Here is a 20,899-nt window from a genome sequence, read left to right on the forward strand (position 1 = left end):
CATATTTGCTAGATTTATATCTAAGAATTTTATTTTATTTTGGTGCTATTGTAAATGGTAGGAATTATTGTGGGTCATTTTAGAAGCTGTCTACTACAAATTTTACAGGTAAATCTTTGACTACCCTACCCTTCCAAGTCCTTCTATGGTTATTGGTCTAACCAGTTCTATTTCTTAGACAGTCTTGGTAATTTATTATTTCTTTGAAAGTTATTTCATCTAAGTTTTCAAATTTATTTGTAAAATAAAACAATCTTCTCTAAAGCTGAAGTTCATTCCTAGTATTATTTATGTCTTCTCTTTTTTTTCTTTATCAGAAAGAACATTTGTCTATTTCATAGCTCATTTCAAAGAGCAAGCTTTTCTTGTATTTTCTTTCATTGATTTCTCCTTTATCTTTATTAATTCCTTCCTTTTACTTTTGTTTAGCTTATGTATGTTTTTCTTAGCTCTTAAAAACTTTATTTATCATCAGTTTGTTTGTTTTTAATAATTGTATTTAAGGCGATTCACTTTCCTCTGAGTACTACTTTGGCTATAACTCACCAGGTTTTTGTTTTGTTTTGTTTTAGTTTCAGGTGTACAAAGCAACATAATAGACATTTATACCCCTCACAAAGTGATAACCCCCCTTCCCCAAGGTACTACCCTTCTGACATTTTATGTAACTGTTACAATACCATTGACTATGTTCCTTATGCTACACTCCACCTCCTGTGAATGAACACACACACATATATATATAATAGTTGACAAAAATATGGAACGCTTCATGAATTTGTGTGTCATCCTTGTGCGGGGGCCATGCTAATCCTCTTTGTTTTGTTCCAATTTTAGTGTATGTGCTGCCGAAGTGAGCACTGTACCTCACCAGTTTTGATACATAGATATCTTACTGTTTTTCATCTTGCATTGATTTGTAATTTCCAATCTGATTTTGTCATTGACCAGGTTAGCAGTGTGTTTTTCTCTTCTTATTTCCAGTGGCATAGATTTCAAACCATTGTTTTGTTGGTAAATGTAATTTGTTTTGTCCCTGTGGCTAATATGTGACCCTCTATGATTTTTTTTTTAATTAAATTTATTGCAGTAGAACAAAAAATCATCAGATTTGTTTGGAACCACAAAAGACCCCGAATAGCCAAAGCAATCTTAAGGAAAAAGAACAATAATGGAGGTATCACACTTCCTGACTTTGGCTTGTACTACAGACCCTCTATGATTTTTATTTGGAATTTGTTGAGATTTTCCTTGTGGCTTACTACATGATCCATTTTTTTTTATTTTTTTTTAATTAAATTTATTGGGGTGACAATGGGTAGTAAAATTACATAGATTTCAGGTGCACAATTCTGTATTACATCATCTATAAATCCCATTGTGTGTTCATCACCCAGAGTCAGTTCTCCTTCCATCACCATATATTCGATCTCCCTTACCCTCATCTCCCACCCCCCACTCCCCACCCCCCTTACCCTCTGGCAACCACTAAACTATTATCTGTGTCTATAAGTTTCTGTTTCTCATTTGTTTGTCTTGTTCTTTTGTTGTTTTTGGTTTATATACCACATATCAGTGAAATCACATGGTTCTCTGCTTTTTCTGTCTGACTTATTTCGCTCAGCATTACTCTCTCAAGATCCATCCATGTTGTCACAAATGTTCCTATATCATCTTTTCTTACCGCTGAATCTGAAAACATTTAGAGATAAAGACATGTGTGCTCCAATGTTCATTGCAGCTTTGTTTACGGTGGCCAAGACATGGAAACAACCAAAATGTCCTTCGATAGATGAATGGATAAAGAAGTTGTGGTATATATACACAATGATCCATTTTTATAAGTATTCAATGTGCATTTGAAAAGTGTGTGCATTTTCTGTTTGTTAGTACAAACACATACATGTTCAAGTTTACTAATTGTATTATTTAAATCCTATATGTCCTTGTTTAGTTAGTGTGTTACTTAGTAAGTTAGTACCTGATGTGGCAACTTCTGCAAAAGTTATGTTTTTTACACTACAATTGTGGATGTGCAGATCTCTGTTTTAAACCTATGTTGTAAAGGCTTATAGTTATACCTTTGTGATAGCCTGTACCTATTATCAATGAAATAGCCTTAATATTTTTAATGCTTTTTGCTTTGAATTCTGTTTTATCTGACATTGATGTTGCTATACCGGTATTCTTTTTATTTGCACTTGAGTATATTTTTCAATATTTTTATTTTCAACCTTTTTGTGTTATTTTGTTTTACATATGTCTTATAAATGGTTTTAAAAGTATGCATTTTATTTGTAAGCTTCTAAAGTTTGCCTGTACTTTAGTAATACACATACTAAAATATAGACATTCTCTGTCAAAATTCAGCGTTAATCTGATCTCTATTTTCCTTCCAAACAAGACAAGAAATTTGGTATGCATTTTCTTACCTCTGCTCCCTTTTTGTTATTGGGGTCCATGCTGCCACCCCAATCACTTCTTGTGTTGATACCTTCTCTTACAGATTTACTGATTTCTTTGTTCATTGTACCTTATATCCCACTTTTTGTGCTCAAATTAATTGTGTTCCTTGGTGCAATATATCTACTATTCATTTCAGAGAGGATTTGTGACTGATTACATTTTAGAGGGCTGGAATGTCTGAAAATGCCTTTATTTCACCCTCCTCATGGTCTCACTAATAATATGTGTGGGCCAGGGCTGGGCAAACTGCCCGTCTTTCTTCCTTTTCTTTGCACCCCTGCCCCACCAGGAAAATCAGTCCGTTATCAGGATATCCATTGGGCCACCAACAAGTAGGTCAAGTGACTATGCATCACATATCAGGATAAGGGTGTGGATTGCTCCTCTTTCTCTTTCACCCATATAGCTGGTGCCATATGCTAGTGTAGGGACAGCTTTTAATCAGCCATTACTATTTTTTGTTTGTTTTCTTCTTCCATGAAACCAATAGGAGTGGGCTAAGATGTGAAATTTAGATTTGGCCTTGTGGTGGGAAAAGATCCCTCAGGATTCTAGGCTAGGCTGCACAATCCTGCCCGACATACCAGAGCTTGCACTGAGGTTTGAGGCCCAAAGCCCAGCTAACAATAAAGTGCTACTTCTCTTTCCTTTGCCATTGTTCTGTGTGGATATATCTCTCCTGAGGACCTTGGGAGAGCTGGCTTTGCTATGGGGCAGCATTTTGGTATTCCTGAGTCCCTTAGTCAAAATAGGACACTCCAGTTGCACTATATTCCCAATAGCTTCATGGTAATCTTAGTCTTACAGTTCCACTTCCTTAAAGATATGAAGAGTAAAACTGAATATGAATATGCCTTCAGTGCAGAAGACACGGGTGTCAATTTCAGCGTACCACAGCCCCAGGGCTATGGTATAAATTTGTAGAAGTTATGGGCTACACGGCTCTAGAGTGCTCCCTTCTCATCATAGACTATGTGAATGGCATCCTTGGAACTATGTACCGCAACCTTATGTGGTGTCTCTGCCCACCCCACCCCAGCTGCCTGTAAGGATGTTTCCCATTCCCTTTTCTTTTAGTGAATGACCCTATAAATGTCCATTGTCGTAACATTCCAGGTCTTGTCTTATCTTGTCATGGTGCCTTATCCCATGCTCCTTGAATTAGACCTGTCAGCTCTTTGACACCTGCTTGGGTTAAACTTGAGACTTAGACAGCAAACATGACCCAGATTATATAGATGGGAAATGGAGAAACCAGTGTTCTAAGCCAAGTCTATTTGATTCCAAAGCCTACACTCTGTCTAGTACAGGCAAGGAGCTGGAGGAATGCAGCTAGCAAAATGTCTGAGGCTTTGTTCCATCCCATGAAGGGCATGGTTATCCCAGAATCATTTTTTTTGTTTGTTTTTTATTTTTTAAATTTTATTTTATTAAATTTATTGGGGTGACAATTGTTAGTAAAATTACATAGATTTCAGGTGTACAATCGTTTTTCAATTTATTACATTTCCCCTAAGTCTCTACCAGGCAATCACTTAAGGTCTCTTCCAACTCTACCATTGGTGATATAGGATATATCTCTCTTCTGTTAGTGAGGCCTCTTTCGGTTGCAAATGGAATGCATCCAACTAAAACTGGTCTAAGCCAAAAAGGGACCTTGTTAGTTCACAAAAATGAAAAGCACAAGGGTGGTCTGGTCAAACAATGCTAGATCCCAGGCTCAAATTAAGTCTATCTTTTGGATGCCCATTTCTCTCTGCAGGCATCATTCCCAGGCAGACTCTTCTCACAGAGTTTCTGAAACTCTAGGCTTATGTATTCTGGCTGATCAATCCCCAAAGTCTCTTTCCTTATGTTTTTATCAAAAGTTCCAGGGAGGATGTCTATTGGCCCAGCTGGGGTCACATGACTCTGCATAAACCAATCACTCTCTCCGGTGTGATGGAATGTTCTGATTGGCCAGGCTGGGTCATCTGGCAACCCTTGAAACTGATTCACATGGACTCACAGTGTGGGAAGGGTGGTTTCCCAAGAAAATTTGGGTGCTGTTATTAGAAGAGAAGGAATGGATGTTGAGCAAATGATAACAATGGTGTCCTGCATTTCTAATCTTACAGATGAGAAAACGGAGACCCAGAGAATGGTAAGGCCTAGCTTATGATTGTATGGCCTGTGTTTTGAGCAATTTAAAGTGACTTCTGCAGGTCAGCATTTATCAGAAGCTGCCTCCTGCTTTTGTCCCAGCATCACAGATGCCAGGACATCTCTGGTGGCAATTTTGAAGTTTTCAAGGCCAAGGGAAGTTGTAGGTCTCACAGAGTTACAAATGTATGCTGTGGGATAGAAATCAAGACACCTGCATCCTAGTCCTAGCTCTGCCACGAACTTGCTGCGTGAACTTGGGCAAGCTCACTCCTCACTCTAGGCCTCAGTGTTCCCATCTGTAAGGTGAGAGGGTTGGATTGAACGGTCTGAAAGCATACTATACATTGATGCTTTTGATCCACTCTTGGGGAGGGAGGGAGGGATGGAAGGACGGAGGGAAGGCGGAAGGCTGAGAGGAAGTCCCTCCTCTCCATCTGGAACCATGTGGAATTTCTGCAGTGGAGACATTTAACCTGACTTTAATTTGAGTTGAAACGTCTGATATTTCTGATAGTAATAACATGCCCTGGATGGGGCAGGGGGGAGCAAGGGCCCCTGAAAAGAACACCAAAAAGCCCCCTCTGTACCTTCTCTTGAAGCACAGCCCACAGCAGGTGGGGGTCCCAGCACCAGGGCCCGGGGAAGTGGATGTTCCCAAGAAGCCGGGTCGGATGAATCCGTCCTGGGCTGGCAGGCAGCCATGCTGGCTGCATGGCTGGCTTTCGGCACCTCCTTCTCCCTTCAGCCTGCCCCATCCTGCCCTGCTAGGCCTGTTGGCTGGCTTCAGGCTGGGCCAGAAGCAGTGGAAAGCTAAGGTGAGGGCCAGGCAGTGGGTAGGGTATGAGGTGCCACCTGAGATGTCAGGCACATGCCCTGGCAGAGTCAAGAATGAAAGCGGTGTGAGCACATGTATGTGTTGGGGCGGGTGGGTGGGGCAGAGATGGTGGAACAGTAGCCATGGTGGCCTCTACTAAGTGTGCTCATCTCTTCCTAGATATCCGCCCACCTCCCAACTGGGTTCATCTTTCCACACAAGCATCTCCTCCTCAATGGGAGATGCCCTCGACTGCCACCCTGTCCTCTCCTGCTGAGACTCAGATGGTTCATCTTAACCCTTTTCTCTGGTATGAAGTAATCCCTAGCCCAGCGAGGTGCAGGGGGTGGGGTCACTCATTCATCAGGGGATGCAGCTAAAATTTCTCCACTCTTTTCACTGCTGGGCCAAGTGCACTGTATGAAAGTGGAAGTCCTGCCTTGTGTCTAACTTTGTCCCCTCATACTGTATTTATTCTCCTCTGGAGATAGCAAACTGCTGCTCACCAGCCACTACATAAATAGTGCCTGGAGCCAGTGAATAAATGGCGCCCTTGCCGCCCCTCCTCCAGGTTTTTCATCTCCCCCAGCCTCCTTTCCTGCCTTAATGATCCTTCTGTGATGGGGTGATGAGTGGGCACTGGAGAGCCCATGCTGACCGACTAGCCCAGAGCAGGCAGCCCTCCAATTACCCACAGCGCTCAGGCGAGGGGCAGGCAGGGGGTGGGGAGGGAGGGCTTTTTCCCCCCTTTAAATATATATATTTAAGCAAGGAAACAGATTTCACTTTCAATCTTCTCTCCAAGAGATTGTTATAAACAAAAGCAGGTCTGGGGCAGGAGGAGGAGGGGGACGAGAGGAAAATGATTTGGGAGATTAAGGAGGCGGCCACGACAGCGTCCCCTTTTAAACCTCAATAAGGTTGTTTTTCTTGGTCGTTTTTTCCTCTTTCCCTCTCCAGCCAGCGTTACTTAAAAGGAACATTATGTTATCACAAATCAGATTTCCAAACATCATCTCCAGGTCACTGTGAACAGCTCAGCAATTTGGCTGCAGATTCCTGGAGAAGACGTCCCCTTTAACCTCAAACTCAGGAGGGAGCTGCCCCCATCACCAATGCTGGGGAAACCCTCTTGGCTGAGAGCAGAGAAAGGCAGGGCCTGGGGGCGAGCGGGGGCTGGGAGGGGGCTCCTGTGCCTTCAGGCAGGAGAGGGAACACCACTCACCACCATGCCACCCCACCTCCAGACGCCTTAAAGGGGCAGCTGAGGCATCTCACTGCCCGTTGGAGGACATCCTTGGTTCTGCTGGGTGGGGGCTGGACCCTGGTGGGGTAATGTGGGTTTCATTTTTCCTGTGCCATAAACTTGGGGCTTATCAATGCCACAGAGCTGCCAGGGGAGATTAAAGTCAAGGCTGGCGCCCTAGTTGCAATGCACAGTGAGAGACCACAAGTATTCCAGCCAGGACGGTGCAGGCTAAGGTGAGATAAGGGTGAGGCAGCTGAAGGGCTTCTGGAATAGTGCTATTCCCCCCATGGTCTGCTCCCTCTGGCCAGGTAACAAGGCCAGTCTTTGTCCTCAACCCTACTCTGCCCTCTGAGTATACAGCAAAAGTTGAGAGGAAAAGGTAGGAGAAGGCAGGCTAGGAGGTGTCTGAGGTATGTAGAGCTGAGCTGCAACTACGGCAGGAAGGATTTGGGCTAGGCACAAAGGATTTCCAAACAGTGAGGATTTGAAACTGGTGGAGTAATTTTTCTCACAAAGAACAGAAGTGAATCATTGAACTGTAAAGAGTTGGTGATTTTGGCCTCTACCCCATGGAAACAGCTGAGTGACAATAATTGGGATTGGAGTTCCTGCATGTTATGTGTGTCCTCCACTGCCATAGAACTGAGCCAAGCACAAAAGGTTAAATTCCAGGTCCTCAAGCCAAAACATTCTTTCAAGGATCCTACCTCCATTAACATGTGTGTACTTCCCAATAGCCCTGGGGTGCAAGAATTAGGACCTCCATTGTGTAGATGGAAAAACAGAGGCTCAAAGAGAAAGTGGCTCATGAAGACCACCCAAGGAGGGGGTTGAAGAGTTGGAACTGGAACTGCGATCTCCCGGCCTTCACTCCCAGGCTCTTTTCTTTGCTCTTGCCTTTTGGGTGGACCTTTGCAGGCCAGCCCTTGCTCCAAAGACTTCCTAAATGAAGCAGGTGACAAAGCAGGTCCAGGAGTGGGCTCTCGGTGTTGAATGAGGTAGAGGTAGTGGGATAGTCCAAAAGACCAAGAATGGCCCTGACGATGTGGAACCCAAAGAAAGAGTTCCATAAGCAAGGCCAAAGTCAGAGAGCTGGCAGAGAGGCCTGCAGGGAGGCTGAGATGCCAGAGGTGGCTGTAAATCGGGACGACCCGGGGCTGGGAGTCCTTTGGCAGCACTCACCAACTCTTTACAGTTTACTGATTTGCCTGGCGAGTCAGTGAAGTAAGTTCACCTGGCCCAGGTATCAAGGGCTTTGGTACCCCTATAATCACTCTGTGGCCTTGGGGTTGGAGGAACCAACGGGACTCATTAGAGCCAACTCAGGTGTCACAGCTGGCCGAGAGCGCCTCCCTCCTGAGCATTGTAGTTTCGTGCCCCAGCCGGTGCAGGGAAAGGAAAAGCAGCTCACACGTACGAGGGGCCAGGCCCTTACACATCGTGATCCCAGAGATTCCTGCCAACAGTCCTGGGAGGTGGAGACTTTGTTCTCCATTCCGTGATGGGAAAATGAGGTTTTACTTGTAAAGGAAGGCACTTGCACAGGACTCATCAATAATTCTGCACAGAGGCTGGATTCGAACTCAACTCTATCTCACCAAGACTCATGGTCTTTCTGCTAAGCTACGGTCTCAAGTGTGCAGTTGGAGACACCTCAGGGGTCAGGGGAGAAAGTGCCCACCACAGGCCCCTGGGGAACTCTCATTTTGGGGGGCTCTAGGCCTTCGGTCCTCCAGGTTCCCCACTCTGAGGGCCCTCAGACTCTCCAACTGCTGGGGTCCTGGGCAGGCCAGACACCAGCAGCTTCAGGGGCCTGGGGGTTTAGTTGAGGACAGCCTGCCACCCCCATTTCCAGACTCCCCCTTCCTCCTAGGCTCCTTTACTCTCCCTCCAGAGCTGTCAAACTCAGCACCCCCAGAAAACTGTCCCAGGCGAGGGGGCACTGGAGGGGCATTCTGCTTTGCTCCACTGACTCCTGGGCAACTGGCCTGGCCACCCTTCTGCCATGTTCCTTTGGGAAGAGGGTTGCAGGCAGCCTTGGGTAGCTGATGCTCGACCCGCCACCCCCACAACCAGGCGGCTTAGCCATCAACACTGAGCATACAGAGGCCTCTCCCTTGCTTGCTTTATTTATCTTGGCCCAAGGACGATGCAGTCCGGATCTGAGGGGAGGATGGAGAGGCCATTTCCAATATTTCCTCCCGGCCTCTCTATGCCCCTGAGATGCCCCTTAGTACCCGGGAGGAGAGGGACAGAGGTCAACGGTCTGAAAACAATAGCTTTAAGCCGGGGGGGGGGTGAGGGAGAGAGAGGGCCCAGAGCCCACAAACCCTGTGATGGGCTGGCAGGTACTGCACACCACCCCAGGCCATGTGGACAGGCAGGGAGGGCCAAGGACTCAGATCTTAGCCCCTCAGCTGAGCCCACCACAGGCCCAGCCTCAGCTATGGGTAGATGGGGGAGGGACTGACCTCCCTCCCAGGGCCAGAACTGCACAGTGATGCAGAACCGCCAGCCCTGGGAACCAGTGCAAACGGTCCTCTGTCCAGGCCAGTAGGAGGGGGGGGGCTCGCAGGTCTGCCTGGAGTTCCAGGAAGCTCCAGGCTCGTATTTCAAGAGCCCATTTGCCTCAGCAGAGCAGCCCCACCACGGAGCTCCCAGCCATCCCCCTCTCCAGCTTGTTTGCACTGCTGGAATCCCTGTCTCCAGTTATCATGTCCCCCGCCACACCCAGCTCTGTCCTTCAGCCAAGCCACACACATGGAACTGCTTTCATCTCCTTCCTTGACTGGGCCTGCCCTTTCCCAAGGGCTCAGGGACTTTGCTCCTCTGAATTCCCTCCAGTGTGTCTCTATCACCCTCATGCCCGGGATGCTCAGCTGCACAGTGGCCTCAGAGGAGGGGCGGGAGTCTTGGGGGCTGCAGCCGGCTGGCCTGCTCCCCAGGCTGGACACAAACACTAGGGAGGGGAGGACGTTTCCTGTGTCTCTCAGCCTCCCTCCTTCCTTCAGGCTCTGCAGGGGCCTGAGGTGGTGGAAGTGGGGGTGGGGGAGTCACCTTACTTCAGTCAGCAATGAGTCTAAGCAGCTCCAATATGGAAGACCAAAGGGGTCTGAGTTGGTTCCTGCCCATGAGGGTCTGGCCGACCAGTAAAGAGGTCATATTACTAATAATAGCAATAATACCACTGTGACAGTCCTTCCTTTGTGGCAGGTACTTCCCTATGCACTGCACACAGATTAATCATTTCCTCCTCACAAGGACCCAATGAGGCAGTAACTAAAACTATGTCCATTTTACAGATGAAGAAACTGAAGCTCAAAGACATCATGAACATTATCCTAGGAACTAAGGAATGTCAGAGTTGGGGCTTCGTACCCAGGTCAGCTGATTCCAGAGCCTGTGCTCTCCACTGCTACACTGAATCTGGCTAGAAAGCTCAGTGAAGGTTTAGAGGGAGAAATAGGTCCAACAAGACAGCTCCAGGAAGGCTTCCTGGAGGAAGCCACATTTTCTTTTTCTTTTTCTTAATTAGTTTCAGGTGTACAAAACAATGTAATAGTTAGACATTTACACCCCTCACAAAGTGATAACACCCCTCCCCCAATCCATTGCCCCTCTGACATCGTATGTAGCTGTTACAATTCCATTGACTCTATTCCCTATGCTATACTCCATATCCCGTGATGATATATATAAAATTATAGTTGACATACAATATTATTCAGCTTCAGCTTCAGGTGTACAGTGCAGAGGTCAGGCATCTACACCGTCCATGAAGTGGTCTCCCTAATAAGACAAGTGCCCATCTGACACCCTACAAAACCTTCACATTATTGATTATATTCCCCAAACTGTCTTTCATATCCCTGTGGCAATATTGTAGTTACCAATTTGTGCTTTCTAATCCCCTCCCCTTCTCCCTTATCCCCACCCCCATTCCCATCTAGCAACCCTCAGTTTTCCTCTATATCTCTGAGATTATTTCTGTTTAGGAAGCAGCATTTTCAAAGAGCCTCACAGGGAACTTGAACAGGTAGAGATGTGGGAAGACATGCCAGGTGAAGGTAATAGTGGGAGCAAAGAACAGGGAATAGGACATTGTAAGCCAGGTTCAGAGAAGACAAGGAGCTAAGCATGACGAGGACCAAGGGCAAATGGTGGCCTTGGGAGGCACGGCTGGGAAGACGATAGGTCCTCTGGTGTCAGCTTCAGGGAGGGGTAGAGCCTGGTTTGAAATCTCCTGAGGCTTTGGGGAGAGGCTACTGTAACGATCCTCTTCTGTTCTGTGGTGGCGGCAGTGGGGAGGTGTGGGGGTGGCTGCAGATGGCAGAGATAATGGATTGACAGGACCTGGTTCCCAAATGGATGCCAGGTGTGAGGAAGAATGAGGAGGCCACTGAGGGGTCGGGTGGACCATTTGGTTCAGGACATGGGGAGTCTGAGGTGCCTGTGCGGCATCCAGCAATGAGCCCTGTATGGCAGAGCAAAGGGGGGGGGCCTCCATGGCTGCAGTGTAGAGTTCATGACTTCCAGGGGTGAGAGGTGGTGCTGGGAAGGAAGGCTGGAGCCCTGAGTACCAAGTTAGTTCGTTAGCACTTGACTCTACAGGCAATGGGGCGCCCCTCAAGAGTTTTTGAGCAGGGGAGTCATGCAATCAGATTTGCATCTTAGGAAGGTCCATTTGGCCATATCATCAATATTATCAATGTCAAGGACAGGTAGTGAGGAGAGGCTGCTTCGGGAGGAGGCCTGAGGAAAGACAGTAGGCATGGAAACAAGGGGACAGACGCGAGACATTCTGATGGTAGAAAGGGCAGGACCTGGACAGTGGAAGCAAGGTGAAAAGAGTAAGTGACACAGCTGCTGTGGGGACAGAGCCCCAGAAAGCAGTTTCCAGGCTCTCGGCCTCATGTGGAAAGGTGTTGGCTCAGGTAGTAAATGGCCATCAACTGTGATTGCATGGCCATCAGCTGTGGCTAGTTGGCCGTCAGCTGTAACCAGTGAGCTATTGGCCACTAATATAACTGCCGTGGCTACGCTAGCAGCAAAAATGAGGGCTAGCAAGAAGATGGCAGCTGAGCTAGCAAGCGCGGATTGCAGACAGGCGGATGCCGCCAGTGAGAATATAGTGATATGACTCCCCTCTCATGGCTCCGTGGGTGTTCCTTTTTGGCCTCACCATATCCTGCGTTCTCTTGTGGGGAGCGGGAGCTGAGACCCCGCTGGCCGCCCCGCACGACAGCTGCCATATGGAGAAGCAGCAAGCAAGAGAGTGAGGCCATCCAGAGGGAGACAGGTGCCCACCAAGGCTGCGGCAGAGAGAAACGGGGTGGCTGGAGCCAGGGAGAGAGGCGAGGTACAGCCTGTTGCTCCCTCTGCACTTGTCTGCTCCCCTGGAGGCCCTGGCCACAGGCTTTTGTTTGAGGACAGAAGAACTACTTCCAAAGGCAGCGCCTCCCTCTTGCCACAGGTTATAAATCTCCAGGGCCAGACACCCGACACACACACCTGCCGCAGGCCTGGGCTTGGCAGCTGGGCCGCCAATGTAGGGGGCAGTGCTTCCCAAGGACGGGAGGCTTTCCAGGCTCTGTTTCCAAAAGAATTCCCGGCTGGTGAAACACCAATAAAGGAGGGGGAGAGGAGGCCATGCATCCCTGAGCAGGGCGGCGTGCAGTAGGGTGAAGGGCCAGGGAAGGGAACAGATGGGGGTGGTTCATGCAAAGGAGCAGGGCTTGGCTGGGGAACAAGGCAAAGAAGGGGTACACAGGAAGGTGGGGGCCAGAAATCTGGAACAAAAGAGGCTCCTTTGGGCCTCAGACCTCTGATGCAACATGTGCTTTTCCCAGGGGCCACGCTGGCCGAAGTCAGTGTGGGGCCAAAGCAATGGCCAACACCCCCGCCCCCCACATGCAAACATAGACTGAGATCAGCTCAGAGCTGGAAGGACTTTGGCAAATGCTTGTGTCCAATCCCAAGACATGACAGCTGGGGAAGCAGGGAGTGCAGAGGGGGAGCAACTGCCCAACTCTACAGAGCCAGGCAGTGGCAGAGCTGAGATCATAGCCCAGGCCTTTACCACCTGGGCCCAGGCTTTCTGGCACTAAGTTCCGCCTCCCAATGAAAGGAGATGACAATAGAGATGAAAATATCTTGGGACTTCTCTATCCCCACTTGGCGAGAAATCTTCCCCCCTCTAATTTGCTGGGGACAGAGGGTGGACTGCAGCAGCGTAATTGCCAGGGCAATTAGACTTTGGTGATCTTGGATGGATTGAACATGACAGACTTGGGAAAAGTGTGGACAGAGGCTAAGAGGTCATCCCGAGGGGTAGAAGGCAAGTTGCAAGCCATTGAGGGAAACTGGGGCACCTGACTGGAAGATGGCAGGATACCTGACTGGAGTTTGAATGGCCATGGAAAATGGCTATTAGCTGGAAGAGAAGAGAGGAGGAGAGGGCAGGCACGGGGACAGGGAGGTCAAGGTGACTAGGAGTCCTCAGAAGAGTGACACTTGTTTCAGGCGGTAGCTGTAAAGGGGCCACGTGACATCGGGTGTCCAGGGAGCTTGGTCTGATCTGAACTCCAGAAAACTGCCCAGAGATCCAGATTGAAAGACTGGCTTTCTCAGAGGCCAGGGAGGCTGGAGAGAGACACTAGGTGGCCATACTGTGGGGACCATCTTTAGATCAAAGGCGTCTGAGAGGGAAGTTTGGAATTGGGCTGGATGGGCAGGCGGTGACATCGCTACACTCTCTTTGGCTCTGACAGACTGTGGGGGCTGCAGACAAGGGTTAGTAGCCCACACTCCCTTTGGTGCATGGACAGGAAATGGGCATGCACATTGCACGCATGTGCCCTCACTTACATGCATTCCTGGGAAAACCCACACACTCTCTGGTCAGGAAGAAACCTCCTGACCCCAAGTGTCAGAGGCTGTGATGCCTCCAGGATAGCCCTAGCCCAGAACTCGGGGGCCCTGGGCTGGGCCACACTATACAGGCCCCTCACTGACCTGGTATCTTGGACCTCATTTCTGCCATTCCTGCCACACTGGGGTTCCTACCTGCTCCCCCCAGTAGCCCACGTCCTCTGCTGCCCCAAATGGTCCCTGCCAGGGGACTTTCTGGCCATTTTGTTGGCTCCTACAGCAAGCTCTGTACTGTAGCTCATGACCACTCTGCCATGGCCTTCCCAATCCTTTTTGTGTCTTGCCCTGGATTTGGCTGCAGTCCTCTGCAGTGAGCTCACCACCCAGACCCTTCCACTGCCCCGAGGAGTTTCCCTTAGGAGCTCCCAGTTCTTAAGCATTTTCTAACCTGTCTGCTAAAGTCTCCCTTTCTGATGCCCCAGTGCATACAGTAGGTACTGATGCAAGCTTGTTGATGGTGTAACAGAGATGGAAATAAGGTTCAGTATCTCTAGATCCCCAGACCTTAACTGCTGGCAGCTGAAAGATTTTGAAGGTGCCAAGCGCTGGCCAGATCACCTGGCCTTGGCACATATGCCCTCCGGGAGGGTGGCAGTGGTTAGGCCTGATCCAGAGGATGATGCAGAGGGTAAGGCACAGAACAACTTACCATCTCCTGCTGACTGGTAGGAGCAAAGACAGAGCCCCGTTGACTCCAGTGCTTTGTTTGCAGGCTGCCAGGCCTACCCCAAGGTTGTATTCGGAGTCAGAGGTAACCACAAGCCAGCCAGTCATCCTGTTTGAAGAAGTGTCTACAGTGTTTGGGGAGACATAACAATATGTCCTTTGTCTTTCTCCTCCTTCTCTCTTTTTCTCCTTCTCACTTTCCCTGTTCTCTAGTTCTTTATGTGGCAATTTTCTGGCCCTCCTCCAAAAAGGGGGGGAAAAAAAGAGGCCACCAAGTTAGGCTGAAGAGGTAATTGGGGCAGATCTGTCTCTCTTGTGAACTGGCTGGCCCCTGGGACCCAGGATGAAGGCAGAGGCAGGGGACAGGGGTCCGTCTGCCTCCCTGCAGGAAAGGTTCACAAAGCTGAGTCCATCTCAGGCGCTGAAGAACTAACGGCCTGGACCCTGATGTGCTCCCGGGGGCAGAAGAACACCATGCTGGTTTGTACAGGTACACACCCGTGCAGGAGCAGAGGGAAGGAGTCAGTGGCACCCCAGGTCACCTGTCAGGCCCAGGCTGGGCCAGAGGCCTTTCGATGCCAGTGTCAAGCACTTGGGTTCTTCCTTGGGACTCTGAGCTAGGCAAAGTAGTCCAGAAACAGAGTCCCAGCACATCCTCTACCCCGATGTTGACAGTGGGAGAAAACTTTCAGCCACATAGTTCTGTGCTCACCAAGTCCTCCAAAGGTCATCATATCCCTCCTCCAGTCTCCAAACTAGAAAATTTTCTCCCAACCTGGTAGCCAACCCCTTCCTGCCAAGCTCACACGTTCCAGTCTCGGAAGGGCCCCATGAGGCCCACACTCCAGCAGCACTGGCCTTCGGCTTGGGAGCCATGCTTGGTGGCTTCTGAGAGCAAGACTGGGGATCCTCCAGGGAAGGTGAGTAAGAAACCACATGGTATAGCCAGTGGGGCACCTGGGGGCCCAGGGCCCCTCTCTGCTGAGGATTACTTCAGCGTAGGGCCTTCATGGCTCCAGAGAACTGCCCTGGCCTTTCTGGCAGCCTGCCTGCATCTCAATTTCTAAGCAGAGCCCGGGGTCTAGCCTCAGGAGCAACCCGAGTTCCAGCCCAAGGCCTTCTGAGAGCTGCAGAGTAAAGCAGCCCCAATCAGCCTTTGGCTGCCTTGCTTCCTGCAGGTGGAGAAATCATCCTATTTATCCCCAAATGGATTTGTCTACTCAAACAACAAACAGACACAGAAACACACATGGAGTCACAGGCACATTTGCAAAAAACAGATCTATAGACACACAGAATCAGTCTCTCTCTGTCTCTCTGTCTCTCTGTCTCTCTCACTGTCTATCTCTGGCTCTGGCTCTTACCCCCTCTCTTTCTCTTACTCACCCTTTCCCAAGGCCCCCTCCTTCCTGCACAGCATTTATCAAAGTGGCCTGACCTCGTGTTGTAAAAATATACAGCACGGAATGAAATCCACGTTAAACTCTCTTCTAAATATATTCAAATAATAGGAATTCTCATCTGCCTGATCGAATTTGCTGCTTGATATTAGAAGCATGCCAGGCTCTTCTGGCTGAGCTTGGGGCAGGGAGGGGCCGGCATTCCCTTGGGTGGGTGGGGCCGTGGTGAGAGGGGGTCTTCGTTCTGGCCAAGAGACCTTGCACGGCCACCTCAGCCCACAGCCAGTGCAGTCCACTGACAAACGCCGACAAGTGCAGACAAACCCATCACTCCTCTGGCCCACACAGCGCCTCATTTTGTCTGGAAATCCTGAGCGTCTGCCCCACTCCAGTCAACACCAGGGCTCACACGCCATCCTGCAGTTACTCCCAAGCTTTGTTAGCACCCATCTCCATGGCCCACAGGACCAGAAACTCCTTGAGGTCAGGGGCCATATCTTCTATATTTTTGCATCCAAAATGTCCTGGTACAGAGTAAAAGGTTGGGCAAACATTTTTGAATGGCCAAATTTGTTCGTTCATTTATTCATTTGTTCAATCTATATTTATTGAATCCTTAGTATGTGCCCAGCACTGATAAGCATTGGGAACAATAATGAACTGGCCCTGTCACAGCCAGCTCTAGGAGGAGCTGCCCTGGGTCAGACTCCCCTCAGGGAGTCTTCATCCTCGCACAGCAAATAATAGGACTGGCTAAATCTTAGACAGCTTTTCAGATGACAGCATCTGCCTCATCCTGGCTTGCTCAAGACTTGGATGTGAGGCCGCTGGCTCCCTGGGACAACACTGGGCAAGCAGAGAAGGGGGAAAGCCAGGGGTCAGGCTGGCAGTGAAGGCAGCTTCCAAGTGGATAGTTTGGTGCCAAAGGGCAGGGACTGAGTCAATAGTGGGCCCTGAGGTTCCAAGAGGAAATGACTACTGGATATTAATCAGATGGGGACCGGAGCACCAGGGAGTCTGCTATAGGTGATCTAGTGTCTGGGAGAGCAGTCATCATCTACAGAGGGCCCCCAGGGTGCAAATATGGAAGAATGAATCTGTTGGTACAAGCTGCCTTGTGCTGGTAAATGTTTAATAACTTGGTCACTGGGAGGGGAAAAAGCCCTGATTTATATTGTTTGCCAATTGCCGTGGTGTAAATACTCCCAGAGTGGCTGAATTCAAGCTGTCAACATGACGTCTCTGAATGTGGATTTGGGAAGAGATATGCACCAGCAGGGCTCATGAGCCACTGTGAACCTTGCCCTGGTCTAGGGTGAGCATCAGGAGCTTAGTTCTACAGAGGGTCTGGCCAGAGGCTAAACAGCAAAACGGGGCTGTGAGCCAAGGGACCCGGCGTGGGGAAAGCGCCGATGCCAGGGGCAACCTTGGAGCCCCATCAGCAGGCAGTGCTAGGAAGACAGGAAAGGCGAATGCCAGCACATGGAGGACGAGTGGTGAGTGAGGCTGAGTAAGTCATACGGCCTCTGCCAGGATTGGCTTGGAGATCTGCTGGCTGATTTGATGCCTGCAGAGGCAGGAGAAAATGAGTGGGTTATGGCGGGGGTCGTGGAGAAATGTTAATATGTTTGATCCTTAAAATAATAACACACCTTTATGTAGTGCTCCCCTGTGTCAGGCCCTGTACCAGCATTTTGCATGTATCAGTTCAGCCGATCCTCAAAACCACCTGGGGAATAGGTTATTATTATTATCTCCAAGTTTACAGATGAGGAGAATGACAGACAGGTTAAGTAACTGTCCCAAGTCACATGGCAGTCTGGCGCCAGTCCACTCGCAACCACTGTGTCATATTGCCTCTAGCTGTACTTCTCTAATGGAATCTTCTGAAAGTGGACATCTTGCCTAGGCCCTCAGTACCCGACAGAGCTCTCTAAATGCTTTCTCTCGCTCATTTCGCTACCACCTACCTGCCAAACAGGGCAGTGGTTCCTGCTCTCTGGGCCTATGGCCACCTACGCCCCAGCAGACTCAGTTCTCAGTTTTATTCTTTGTGACGTTGGGACCTATGATGGTGATATGTGTGTGTTAAGGTGAGGGGTGGCTAAGCATGGGTGGTCTTTGGAAGAGGGAGGAAACTTTGTCTGGGAGGAGGAAAAGGGGAGGAGAAAGAGGAAGGTGGAAGAAAGGGAGGAGAAAGAGATCAAGCAGAAGAGGGTGGCACCTCCAGGCCTGGACTTGGCAGAAACTGGTCTCTGAGCACGGCTGTGACCCCTGTACACGCTCGGGGCAGCGTGAGGTGCGACTTGCTGAAATGTAAACAGGAAGACAGGATATGGGCTTTGTGGGTAGCTGTGGAATTAGTTATCACATACAGTGTGTATGTGCGTGCGTGTATGCATGTGCGTGTGCGCACACACGCGCATGTGCACACAGATCTGCTCACATGCCCGTATTCCAAAGAATGACTGTAGCCGAGTGTGATCATCTAGGCACATTTGTGGGAATGTGTGACTGTGTGTGTGAGAAATGCTGACATCCCTGACTCCTGGAATTTCCCTGGACTTCTGGAAAAACCCCAGCAGAGAGGCTTGGCAAGGGCTTCAGGGAAGCTCGGAGGGGGTGCTGAGAGGGCCATACGGGCTCTAGGAGGGGCTTTCCTCTGGGCCAAGGTCACTGGCCCTCCTTCTGCCCCTACGAATCCTCAGTCTCCCTTAAGTGCTTGAAGAATGAGGAGGTGGATATTTCCTGTGAGCCTTACTCTGCGAAGGGAACAGACAGACCACTGAGGACAAGCTCGTGAGGAAGCACCTGGGGTGGGCACCTGGCCTGGCCTGGCCCACTCTGGGCTGTCACTGTTATCTGTTATTGCCAGTGGCCTGAGAAGCATTTCCAACATCCCTTCTCTCTCCCAGGAAGAAAGGGCAAGGCTTCTACAGTCTGTTGAGATTCCAAGTTTTAACCCAGGCTTCAGCAAGTACCCGCTTTGGGACACTGGGCCAACTCCCTCACATCACTGAGCCTTTCCGGAATGTCATCTACACTAGAGGGAGGAGCACAATCTGGGTCATGCGCACTCCCTCTTTCCCCTTCTCTGTAGTCAGGTGCTGAGAGCAATATCGTCTCAAGTCCAGAATCTGGGGATCCAGATGCTCTCTCTCAGGGCATAAAGGATCAAGCAGGGTCCTCTATCCCCTGCTGGAGCTGTCCTGGACTCTCCTATCAGTAGACGAATGACAGGCCCTGAATCCAATGGCTGAGTCACAGCCCGCCTCAGTCACACCCACTGACTGAGGTTAACATAGCATCCTTTGTCCATGTGCCCAGAAAGCTCTCTAGGGGCACAGATAACACCCCTTCTGACATTTTTGGCAATACAGGGATTTTAAAACATTTACCCAGAAGTTCATACCACAGAAAACTTAAGACGTTTCATCCCATAAGTCTAGATGCCATATACATATATACATTGAAGCCGGACTTCATAGAAAGGCCGATTTGGGGACGCAGGTACTCTCTTAGTCCCCATTCCTCATCCAAGCCCATTGACCCTAGGGATGTTTTTGTCCTGTAGCTGAAGTGGGATTTGATGATTTTTTAAAAATCAAGCTAGCCTGGGTCAGATGTCTGGTCAGGAACACTAGGGGGCCCTCAATGTAGCTAAGGCTGAAGTGCCTAAAGAGAGGGTGGGGTGTCTGAGGGCAAAGACAGGAGGTGATTGTGGAGTGCTCAGTGGAAATAGTCCCGCTGAGCCCCAGGGCCTTGGGCCCTGCCCCTGCCACTCACCACCGGTAGGACTGTGAGCGAGACACTTAGCCTTTTTGGGCCTCGATTTCTCCATCTGAAACATGAGTGTCTAGGCTGTTGTGGGTAATGACAGAGCTGACGCACGTGAAGCATTTTGCAGACCACAAACACCATGTATGTGTAGACAGAGCCGGGAAAGGAGGACTGCCAAGCCTCGCTCTGGGCCACCTTGGTGTGGGGCGCACAGTGACACATGTGAGCTCCCTCAGTAGCCTGTGAGCTCCTTGGGAGGCGGGCTGGATTTCCTGCTCATCTTTGCACTGCCCAGCTGCCGAGCACTGGGCAGAACACAGGCACTCAGGCAGTGTGAGTGACCCAACAGACCATCTCACTGGCGTCCTCACAGCAACCCAATGAGAGTCATTATTTCCATCCCCCCATTTTACAGAGCAGCAGAGTGAGTTCCAGGATGGTGAATGGGTTTGCCTAGGGTCACACAAGCAGTAGTAGCCAAGAAGGGATGCTGTCTGTGTGACACAAGTCCTTTCTCGGTCCATTGCACCCCTCAGCCTTTTTTACAGTTTACCCTTTGTGTGCATTCCTGACTAGCTTTCTGCTACTAGGGAAGGTCTCTGGATCAAATGGAGAGCCCAGGGGGCAGAGAGTGGCAAGAGGTATGGGTGACAAAAGTTCAGGCCACTCTTGCCTTGAGTTAGATGTCACCCCTGGCTTGAGCTGAATCCCAGCTGTTCTGTTGCCCATAAATGACCTTGGATTTCCAAGCCTGCTAACAGTGGTAAACATGCATGGCGGGGAATTAGGGGGTGATGAGATGTTGGGAGAGGGAGAAGTATGGGAAGGGTAACTGCTAAGAATGTCAGAGAGAGGCCCTTTGGCTTTCCTTGATTACCCACTGTATCTAAAGGTTCTTACTCTGAGGAAGTTCTTCCTGGTGTCTAGCTGAAGTTCTTGCTGCTGTCTAAGCCCATTCTTCTAGTGTTGACCCCTGGACTTTTATACAAACCAGTCCTCACTGTGCTTTAGATAACATCCCTTCAGAAGCCCTAGCCAGCAACACCCTTCTACTCAAAGACAAGAATGAAGAGACCTTGCTACCAGCTCTACCCAAGGAAATCAGTAAGAGGGGCCTGAGTACAAAGAGCCTAGGCTCAGCTTGATTCTGCCAGTTACTTACTGCCTGTAACTTTGGACGTGTTACTTGTCCAATCTGTGCCCCAGTTTCCCTGTGTGGTGTAGTGCTATCAAGCCCTCCCTCAGTGCCTGATGGAGTTAGCACTCCACACACAGAGCTGCAGTCATGATAATGTTATCTGCATCTTGATGGTGCTGTGCTCATTGGGTCACACCCTCCCCAGGCCAGCCCCTTTGTACCTCCCTCCAAGTGCAGCCCTGAGCTCCACGCCTCAGCTTGTACCCTAGCTGGGGAGTCACCCTGGCCTGCTCAGTACCTCCTTCGGGACT

General features: G+C 49.5%; 1 non-coding gene across 1 annotated transcript; it reads right to left on the reverse strand.

The window, feature by feature from the left end:
* Positions 1 to 754: 754 nt before the first annotated feature.
* LOC141569823 (U6 spliceosomal RNA) lies at positions 755 to 861 on the reverse strand. The gene has a single exon (XR_012493603.2). It is a non-coding gene; the product is annotated as a U6 spliceosomal RNA (small nuclear RNA).
* Between the last annotated feature and the right edge of the window lie 20,038 nt (positions 862 to 20,899).

This window comes from Rhinolophus sinicus, chromosome 18, assembly GCF_057876585.1.
Source record: "Rhinolophus sinicus isolate RSI-liver-muscle chromosome 18, RSI-T2T, whole genome shotgun sequence".
Classification (NCBI taxonomy): Eukaryota; Metazoa; Chordata; class Mammalia; order Chiroptera; family Rhinolophidae; genus Rhinolophus; species Rhinolophus sinicus.